This window comes from Chinchilla lanigera, unplaced genomic scaffold (assembly GCF_000276665.1).
Source record: "Chinchilla lanigera isolate Chin_1 unplaced genomic scaffold, ChiLan1.0 scaffold00048, whole genome shotgun sequence".
Classification (NCBI taxonomy): domain Eukaryota; kingdom Metazoa; phylum Chordata; class Mammalia; order Rodentia; family Chinchillidae; genus Chinchilla; species Chinchilla lanigera.
In genome coordinates, this window is record NW_004955449.1 from 12,162,833 (window position 1) to 12,172,167 (window position 9,335).

Sequence of the window (9,335 nt, forward strand, 5' to 3'; positions counted from 1 at the left end):
TCCTTCCTTGATCTATCCTGTATCCTGAGACTAGTGCTGACCTCAATTTGTACCCCAAGTGTACAAGTCAGCATGGATTCAAGGTACTTTCAGTTCCTACTTCCTTTTGCTATTTTAAGCCCTGGGAGGTAAGATATGCACATTAATACAATGTTTATCTTAGCGAAGAGGCCATTTAATATTGATTGCATTTGAAGAAAACACTGCATTATAAAGGTTATTGCCAACACTGACATTGAAAAAAAAAATACTTTTTAGTGTTGGTGTTGGTTTTTCTCAGTATTGTGTTTCTGACTTAGATCTCAATCTTTTGCTTTGAATGTTTTAATGTAAAACAGATTAATATTAGGCTAGCAATGAGTTTAAAATATATGCTGAACATTAACACTATATTAGTGATAATATTACTAGATTAATGTTTCAAAGAATTACTAATTTTTACATGTGAAAATGTGTCACAGCACTGTATATGCACTTATGTTTATATAAAGTCTTTTTGTTTTAGCCATTTGTACCTTTATTTTTCAGGACCCATACAAATGTCTGAACAGTCTGAAGCATATTATGTAGACTTGGCAAGTATGTCAATCCAAAAGTATTTAGTTGACTTATACCAACTGAAAAGATACCCAAAATGCTCTTTTTGACAGTTTAAGATATAATTATATTTCACCACTACAGAAGAGGAAAGAATGTCCATTCTAAAACCTCACATAAAATAAGGGACCTCATTGTATGCTAATTTAAAGGTGACAAATTATACCCATTTTATAGATGTTCTTGACCCCCACAAGCTGACAGTAATCTTAGCCACGACCTATCAGAAAAGATATACATAAAATAAGCCACCACGGGATCCATTAAAAAGCTGACCTAATGTCCAGGTTTAAAGACAACTTCCACTTCTCTTGGACTGCAATGGGTTTTCTCAATCCTGAAAACTGACACAAAGACCAGACTTTCACTTTTGCATCAATTTACCTTACAAGGAAACTCGTACAAATCCTACTCTTAACCTGAGGACTAGAGAGCAGCATCTTAATTAAATTTAATTCAGTAAAACTTGAGTGTCTACCATGTGCTAGCACTACACAGAAATGAATAAGATATAGACCCTGCACTCAAAAAAGATCATAATTTTGAAGAAAAGATAAAATATGATTGAAAAGTTGCTTTAAAATCAGACACAGAGCAAAAGACAAAATGGATAGCTTTCATAGCATTTTTCTCACCCTTACTATAGAGATTTCAAATCCTTAAGGAATTTATCCTTGAGAAAAAAAATAATTTTCCTCTCTTTGTTATGTAAACACGAAGTATATGCATGCCTCAACTTATTGCTTCTCCAATTATCAGGCTTTAAGCCTAATTATCACTGTCTTTGCTAAATGGTCCAGAATGTATCATTTCTATTCCTAAGTAGAATATAATCAATATCACACTTACAGAGATAATCTTATGGCAAAATAATCTTTACCTTATCCTTTCTATATCAAATTATGAAGATTTACATGAAAATAATCATTATTCACAGTGTCTCATGTGTGAATTTTACTATACATTCTCAAATTATGATAAACAAGAAAGAACTCTATTTAGTATGGACTTTGCACCCTGTCAAAGAAAGATGACATGTATGAAAAAATCAAAACTCATAATAATTTCTTAGCTTCATCGTAAGAATCAAATTATTAGTGAATAATATATATTTTATATATGATGTTGGAATATGTTTTACAAGCTCTCACATAATCAAGAAACCTGAATCCTTGCTCTGATTTTACTATAATTTTCTGAGTTCCACAATGTCTTTTCATATTACTTATTCATAAAGAAGTGTTTCTTTTTGATAAAATCTTTTTAAACTAATTTTAACAAAACATAAGATAATTTATATTGACCTTTTATATTAGTTAATTCAACAAAGATTTATTAAGCATTTATTTTGTGTTAGATGTATATAAAGATAGGAAAATAAGGTAGGAAACATTTCTATCTAGAAGAAATGGATAATTATTTCAATATACTACAGTAATCAGAGAATGAGTTGTCCATAATATTAACCCATTTCCCGTTCAGAAAAAGGAGTGCAGCTCACTGTCTGTGTTCATTTAATTTTAGATAAAAACACTCTTGAAGGCTTAAGGAAATCTGACTGGTTTTCAATGTGAAAATAAAATATAAAAACTCTTGGAGTAATTTTTAAACAAAACTTGTCTCTAATCCTACATTTCTAACAGAAATGTATATGATAAGCAATATTTATTAATTTATTTTGACGTGGTAAATTTCAAAGGACTAAATAACACCAAGTAGGACATCATATGTGATAATCCCTGAGTTATCTCCAGGTGAACACAGCACCTCCAAGTATTCTCAGAGTAAAGGGGACCATCGACTAAGAATATATACTGCCTAACTGCCAAGTCAGTAGAAGGAGGTAAAACCTAAAAGAAAATATAACTAATGTTTAGCCAGGCAAATCAAAACGAAAAGCCATCTCACTTTAAAAAAGAATTTTCCAAAATTCAGAGTGGTACAAAGACAAATATGACAGTCATTCATAACCCCACCAGTCAACAACAGTCACTTACCATTTTGGCATGTTTTATGACACATTCCTTTTGAAAATTCTAGGGGTGGAAATGGGAATTCCTTTTTATTTATCTCCATTACATTCAAAAGAATGGTATAAATGTTATAAATATGAAGGCTTTGATTTAAAAGACATAATATCTAAATAGCTGTTAAATTGAACATTTTATTACTATTACAATATACGCATCCTACTTCTCCCAGGATGTACCAGGAAGGAAACTTTCAAAGCCTCTAACCGGGAGTGGGGCTCAAGTGACTCAAATTGTCTCTACTTTCAATTCCCACCTACAGATTTACCTTAGCAGGGAGTGTCTCCCTTCTTTCTCTTACTCCTCCTCCCCCTCCGCCTTCCCACCTCCACCTCATCCTTTTACTTTCGCTCTCTCTCTTCCTCCCTACCCTCTTTCTCTTTCAAATTGTACCGACTTATCCTTTTACTCTCTCTCTTTCTCTCTCTCTCTCTCCCTTTTTTTCTCTGCTCCCCCTGCAAACAAGGCTAAACAACAGAAAAAAAAAAAAAAACACAGCATTTTGAGTGGTGCACACTGGCACTAAATATCTCCCTCTTCCAACCCTTCTTCTTCTCCATTCCAGGAAATCTTCTGCTATGGACAGCGTGGCTCTTCTTCTTTACTATTATTTGGAACAAGTATCCATTTGGATATATTCTCCTGAAACCTAAAGTTGGATTTGCTACTACAACATCCATTCTTGAGATATTAAACATCAATGTTTAAATGAGGAATTGCAATATATTTAAATATATGTAGGGAAAAAAACTTGGTTAATATTAAAAATATATATATGGCCCAATATAGTGGCACATGCCTATAGTCCTAGCACTTTAGGAGGCTAAAGCAGAAGGATAACAATTTGAGGTCAGTCTGGGGTAAATTGTGGTTTAGCATGACCCTGTCTTAAAATTAAGGAGATCATATATATATATATAATATATGTTATATATCAATGCAAAAACCCTAGTCTCAAGCCCCAGTACCACCAAAAGAAAAAAGAAAAAAAGAAAAACATCATTATCTTGCTTCAGTATGAATAAAATAGGACAAAATCTAACCAAGTGAAATTTGGTATTTTATTTTGGATGAGAAAATTAATTGATTTTGATTTGTGTTTGAATTTAATGCCATCTCACAAATCAAGGAACACAAAAATTGATTTATTCATTTAATAGATATTTACTGAGTGATTTCATTATTGTATAAGGCACTAGAAAAGCCAAATCTCTACTCCCATTTCATAATATGGAGGTAATCAGAGGTGTCGAAGGACACTATGGCAGGTATATTAAAGAAACAAAAGGGATACCTGATCCAGATGAGGATGAAAGCAGGGAATATCCAGGAAAACATTCTAGAGGAAAATGTATTTGAAATAAACTTTAAAGCATATGAAAAGCTTTGCCATATATATGTATATAAACTAAAGAGAACATTATTAGCAGGAGGAATAACAGATACAAAAAGCACAAAACCATTATTATGTTGACAGCACATGTATATAAATATTAGCTATTGCTCAATGCAGATTTCAGGAACAAGGATATGTTGGAGTTTGTTTCTAGATTTTTGCTTGCTTATTGTTTTTCTTTTCTTTTAGTCTGGAGTTTGAAAATAGTACACAGTTACTAAAACAGGATAAAAATTAACCCAGCCCCAACACATCTAAATATTTGAATTTAATTTCTTACAAATGTTCAGTTTTTGTTTTTACATTACTGGAGATTGAACTCGGGACCTTCCCACTGCATTACATGCCCAGCCTTTTTTTTTTTTTTTTTGTATTTTTATTTTGATACAGTGTCTTGCTAAATCACTAAACTGACCAGACTGGGCTCACACTTGTGATCTTCCTTCCTCAGCCTCCCAGAGTACTGGATTACAGTGTGCACCACCATATCCATTAACACTAAACTAGAATCAGAAGCATGTTTTATTAAAGAAGATTGAAAATAAAGTTAATAGAAGAATTAATGTAATTTACATGATGTTGAAAATCCCACTTACGTAAACATCATAAATTCACATAGTAGAAATTAAGCAAGAACTTTCCATTTACAGCACCATCAGTATTTAAGGATAAGTAGATTCAATAGAAATGACTTCATGTAGGTCATTCAATAGAATGACTTCAAATTTACCTCAGAAATTTTCAGGAAAACATAAACTTTGTAGATAAATATTTCTTGAAAGTTTATTCATGGTCAGTTATATCAGAATAATAGTGTATGCTTTTGAAATTTTTTACTCTCAAATCCATAAATGTCTTAGTTACTTTTCTCATTGCTGAGAAAAAAAAATACTTGACACCTAAAGTTAAAGGAGCAAAAGTTCATTTCAGTTCAGTTTGTAGAGGTTTCAGTCCGCAGCTGGTTGGTTCCAAGGCAGGGCGGCATGGCAGATGGGCAATGCAGAGGGGAAACAGTCCATGGCAGGGTAGGTAGGAGGCAGCAAGCAGCAGCAGGTAGCAAGCAGCAACCCTCCTTTTCCTTTTTATCTTGTCCAGGCTATCAGACTTTGGAGTCGTACCACACACATCGAGGATGGACTTTTACAATATCCACACCCAGAACTATGCTAAACCAGTCAGTGGGCTGATTTACTACTATGCATCCATATTTCCAGTATCACACACCTTAGATCCAACCAGCTCAGAAAAGCCCCACCTATGAGTGCATGAGGCTTTCAGAGGACATCCAGACATAAACCATAACATTCCACCCTTGGCCCCCAAAAGGCTCGTGCACATTCCTTTATGGAAAAGGCACTTTAGTCCATCTCCAAGAGTTGCCAAACTCCTAACAGTTTCGGTGTTGCTGAAAAGTCCAAATCCAAAGCATTCTCTAAGATTTAAAGCAAACTCTTAGCTGCAAGGACCCATACAAATGAAAGTTTTGCACTTCCAACATATAAGGGCACAAAATAAGCATTTCCATTCCGAATAGGCACTAGTAAAGAATGAGACCAAAGCAAGTGTAAAATTCAGCAGAACAAAGATTAAATCCTGTAGTTCTATGTCCAGCACTTGTTGCAGTCCTTGACAAGAAATGAACATCAAAGGGCTTGGGTGTCTCCACCCTGCCCTTTGGTTGTGGCTTCTGCCAGTAGTTATGGCTTCTCTCTTGGGACTGCTTTGCTTACTCCTGCAGCTTTCCTCAAATGATCCACATTTATGGCTTCCCCAAATTTCTGGGGTCTCTACTGAACCTTTTTTTTTCACACAGCTTCATAAACTGCTCTTCAGGAGCACACTGCCTGGCTTCCCAAGCCTTCTTCTGAAATCTGGGTGGAAGCCTTCCTGACCCCACAACTCTTGCATTCTTCATGCACTTAAAACCAGGACCATGTGGATGATACCAAGGTCTGCTGCCAGCCGGAGCAGTAGTCAGACGTTCTCCCCTTTTGGCTCTAGGGATTGAGTGCCTGGATTGCTGAGCACTGTGAACCCAATCCTGAGGAAAAAATTCTCTAGGCCACTTCCATTCTGGAACACGGTATTCAGAGGCTCTCTTCTAAATGCAAAGTCTGGAGTCCTGCTGGTTCTTGTGATGTCCTTAGATCATATTTCCTGTTGTCTTATTCCTCACTCTACCTTTGCAGGCCATTAACCTTACTGGAGCTTTCTTTCTGGCCAAATTCAAAACTTTTAAAATCATCCTTCTGGGCCATTTGCTCCAGATTCTCAAGGTACAGCTGGCTAAAAGGTCTCAACAGAAGCCATGTCACTGCCTCAACATTAGACTGCCTTAAAATTTTGTCTGCCAGATTAATTAGCGCACTGCCTTTAACCTCAGGGAAAGCCTCTGGACAAGGACAAACTGCAGACAAATTTTCTGCCAAAGCATACACATGGTCTGGAGTGCAACAGTCAACACAATCCCTGTTCCTCAATGAAACCTCCTGAGTCTGGTCTTTACTGGCTGCATTTCTATCAGCATCCTAGTCTTCTGAGATCTAACTAGAACTTCCCATCATGTTCAGCTTACAGCATTCCAGAGCTGCTTCTTCAGGCAGCATCTCCAAACCTTTCAAAATTCTTCCAGAAAGCCAATTCTAACAGCTCCTAAACCATATGGCCAGGTAACTTCATAGCACAACACCACTTCTCTGGTGCCAAAATCTGTCTTAGTTACTTTTCTAGTTGCTGATGAAAAAATACCTGAAACCCAAAGTTAAAGGAGGAAAAGCTCATTTCTGTTCATAGTTTGTAAAGATATCAGTCCTCAGTGTAAGTTGGTTCCAAGACAAGGTAGCACTGCAAAGGAAAAACAGTCCATGGCAGTGCCACCTATGCCCAGGGTGGCCTTTCCATTATCCACACCCGTATTAAACCAATCAGTGGCTGATTTAGCACCACACACCCTTAATTCCCAGTATCACATACCTTAGATCTGGCTGGCTCAAAAAAGCCCCACCTACAAGTGCATCATGCTTTGGAGAAACAACTAGATACAAGCTATAACAATATCTAAAGATTCTTATTTAGTAAATTGGGGTAAAGACAGTGAGCCTATATTTTAACAAAAGATTTAATGTAAGTGCCCTGTGCATTATGTGCTTTGTGACTCTCACACCACACTCCTTCTCAGAGCAGAGAAAGCACATGGTTGGAAGTCTCAAGTAGCTCTGGGACTATGGACAGATTACTCACACAAGGTCTACCTTTATTAAAATAAGGGGGTTTGACTAAGTGGTATGATCACCTTTAGAATACTAAAATAGTTAAAATTAAGGACTCTAGATAAAATTCAAGACCAAGTCAGTCAACTGTTTCAAACCTGTATTCAAAATATTCTGCATGTAGTCATTAAAAATATTTCTGGGATTTCTAAATATATTATACATTCATAAAGCTCAAAATAAAATCAAGAACAGAATTCTTCCAACTAAGTGTCTCTGTATTAACCAATTCAATCAGACAGCAGTCTCTTCTGCTTTTATGTTCCTCCTGTGACAAAGCCAAATATAAACCTACTGACAAAGTATTCCTTTGTGTGTCTATGCATCCACTCATTCACTGATTCATAGTTCATGAGTCAGTATGCACATATGTGCCAGATAAATAAGATTCTATAAGGATTAGGAAGACATATATCAAATCTTCAGAGAGTTTAAAATCTACTTAGAAGTGTGGAAAAAACATTCGTTTAACATTCCATTTAATAATTATTATGACAGGGGCTGGGGATTTAGCTCAGCGGCAAAGCACCTGCCTGGCAAGCTCAAGGTCATGAGTTCGGTTCCCGGTACTGGAGAAAAACCAAAAAATAAAAAAAAATAATAATTATTATGACAAAGATAAGGAATGGGTTATATGGGAGAAGACAGGAAAAGTATTCCAGGCTGGAGGAAGAGCACACAAGAACAAGAAGTTCTCTGTGGCTAAAACATGGGATATTTAAAAGGATGTGGCAAGAAAGAAGCCCAATTATGAAAGGCCTTGTTTGCCATAGTAGGAGACTGACATATTCCTGTAAGTAATGTGTGTTTTTTAATTATTTTAAGCTAAAAAGTGGTGTGACAATACAAACATATAGAAAAACCATTTGAGTTGTAATATGGAGACTGTCAGGCAAGACTACAGCAGAAAGACCAGTTAGTAAGCTGATAAACGATAAGAGCCTTAACTCTGAAGTAATGATGGATAAAAGGAAGCAGTTCCAAGTGATGGAAGAGGAAAAACAAATATGACTTAATGCTTATTCAGATGCAGGAAGAGAAGTAACATGCTGAAAATTCTGACTTGATGAGTAAAGGTGCCATTCAATAATACATGAAAAAGAATAGAAGAAGCAATTTGAAAGAACCCCTAAAGAATTCTATTTTGAAGTAATAACATTGGTGAAGAACATAAGCCTTGCTAGGGGTGTAGCCCAATGGTGCATTTGCCTAGCATTCATGAGACCCGGTGTTCAATTTCCAGCACCACATATAAGGGGCACAAGTTTTGCACTCAGGAGTATCACTTAATAACCATATGAACTTGGGTAAGTTTCTGAAACTCCTGAAGTCTCAATTTCCTCATCTGTAAAGCTAAGGTAATAAAAGAAGCGACCCAGCCTTGTTCTGATGATTAAATCTGTTAGTATAAATGAAACATTTAGAATACTACCTAGTAAATGGTAATTTCCTCAACAAAATCAAATTACAATGTATTATTATCATTATTCCATTGAGTTTGAAGTGGCTGGGCTGCATTTGAGGTCCAAATGCAGAAGGTCAGAAGAGAGCTAGAAATATGGGTTTGGGACTGAAAAATGTCTAATTGAATAATGTTTCTTTAAACATTATTCTCATTGATTTACTAGACTTCTAGCTAGACTTCTCATTGATTTACTGTTATCCTAAATTTTGAATTAAACTACTGTTGAGAGTAAATACATAAATCTAAAAGAATTTTTTTCCATTAAAGCCATTCACAAAAACTTCGTAAGTATGCTTACAATCTATTCTTACTGTTTCTATTTGTAGGAAGATATGGTCTAAACTATAGTAAATATTTAAATTTTTATAATTTCTTACAGGAAAAGACACATTGCCATCAATTCCCCTCAAAATACTATCTCTGCTTTTAAACATACTTATCCTATCATCCTTGCCACTGTCCAGAAAGTCCTCTTTTGTGTCAGTCTTTAATTGTGCTGTCATGGCTGCCTTGATATCCTGAATCAATTCAAAATGTTTACTTTTCATTGTAATTTTGATTTTGGAGAACAGCCAGAA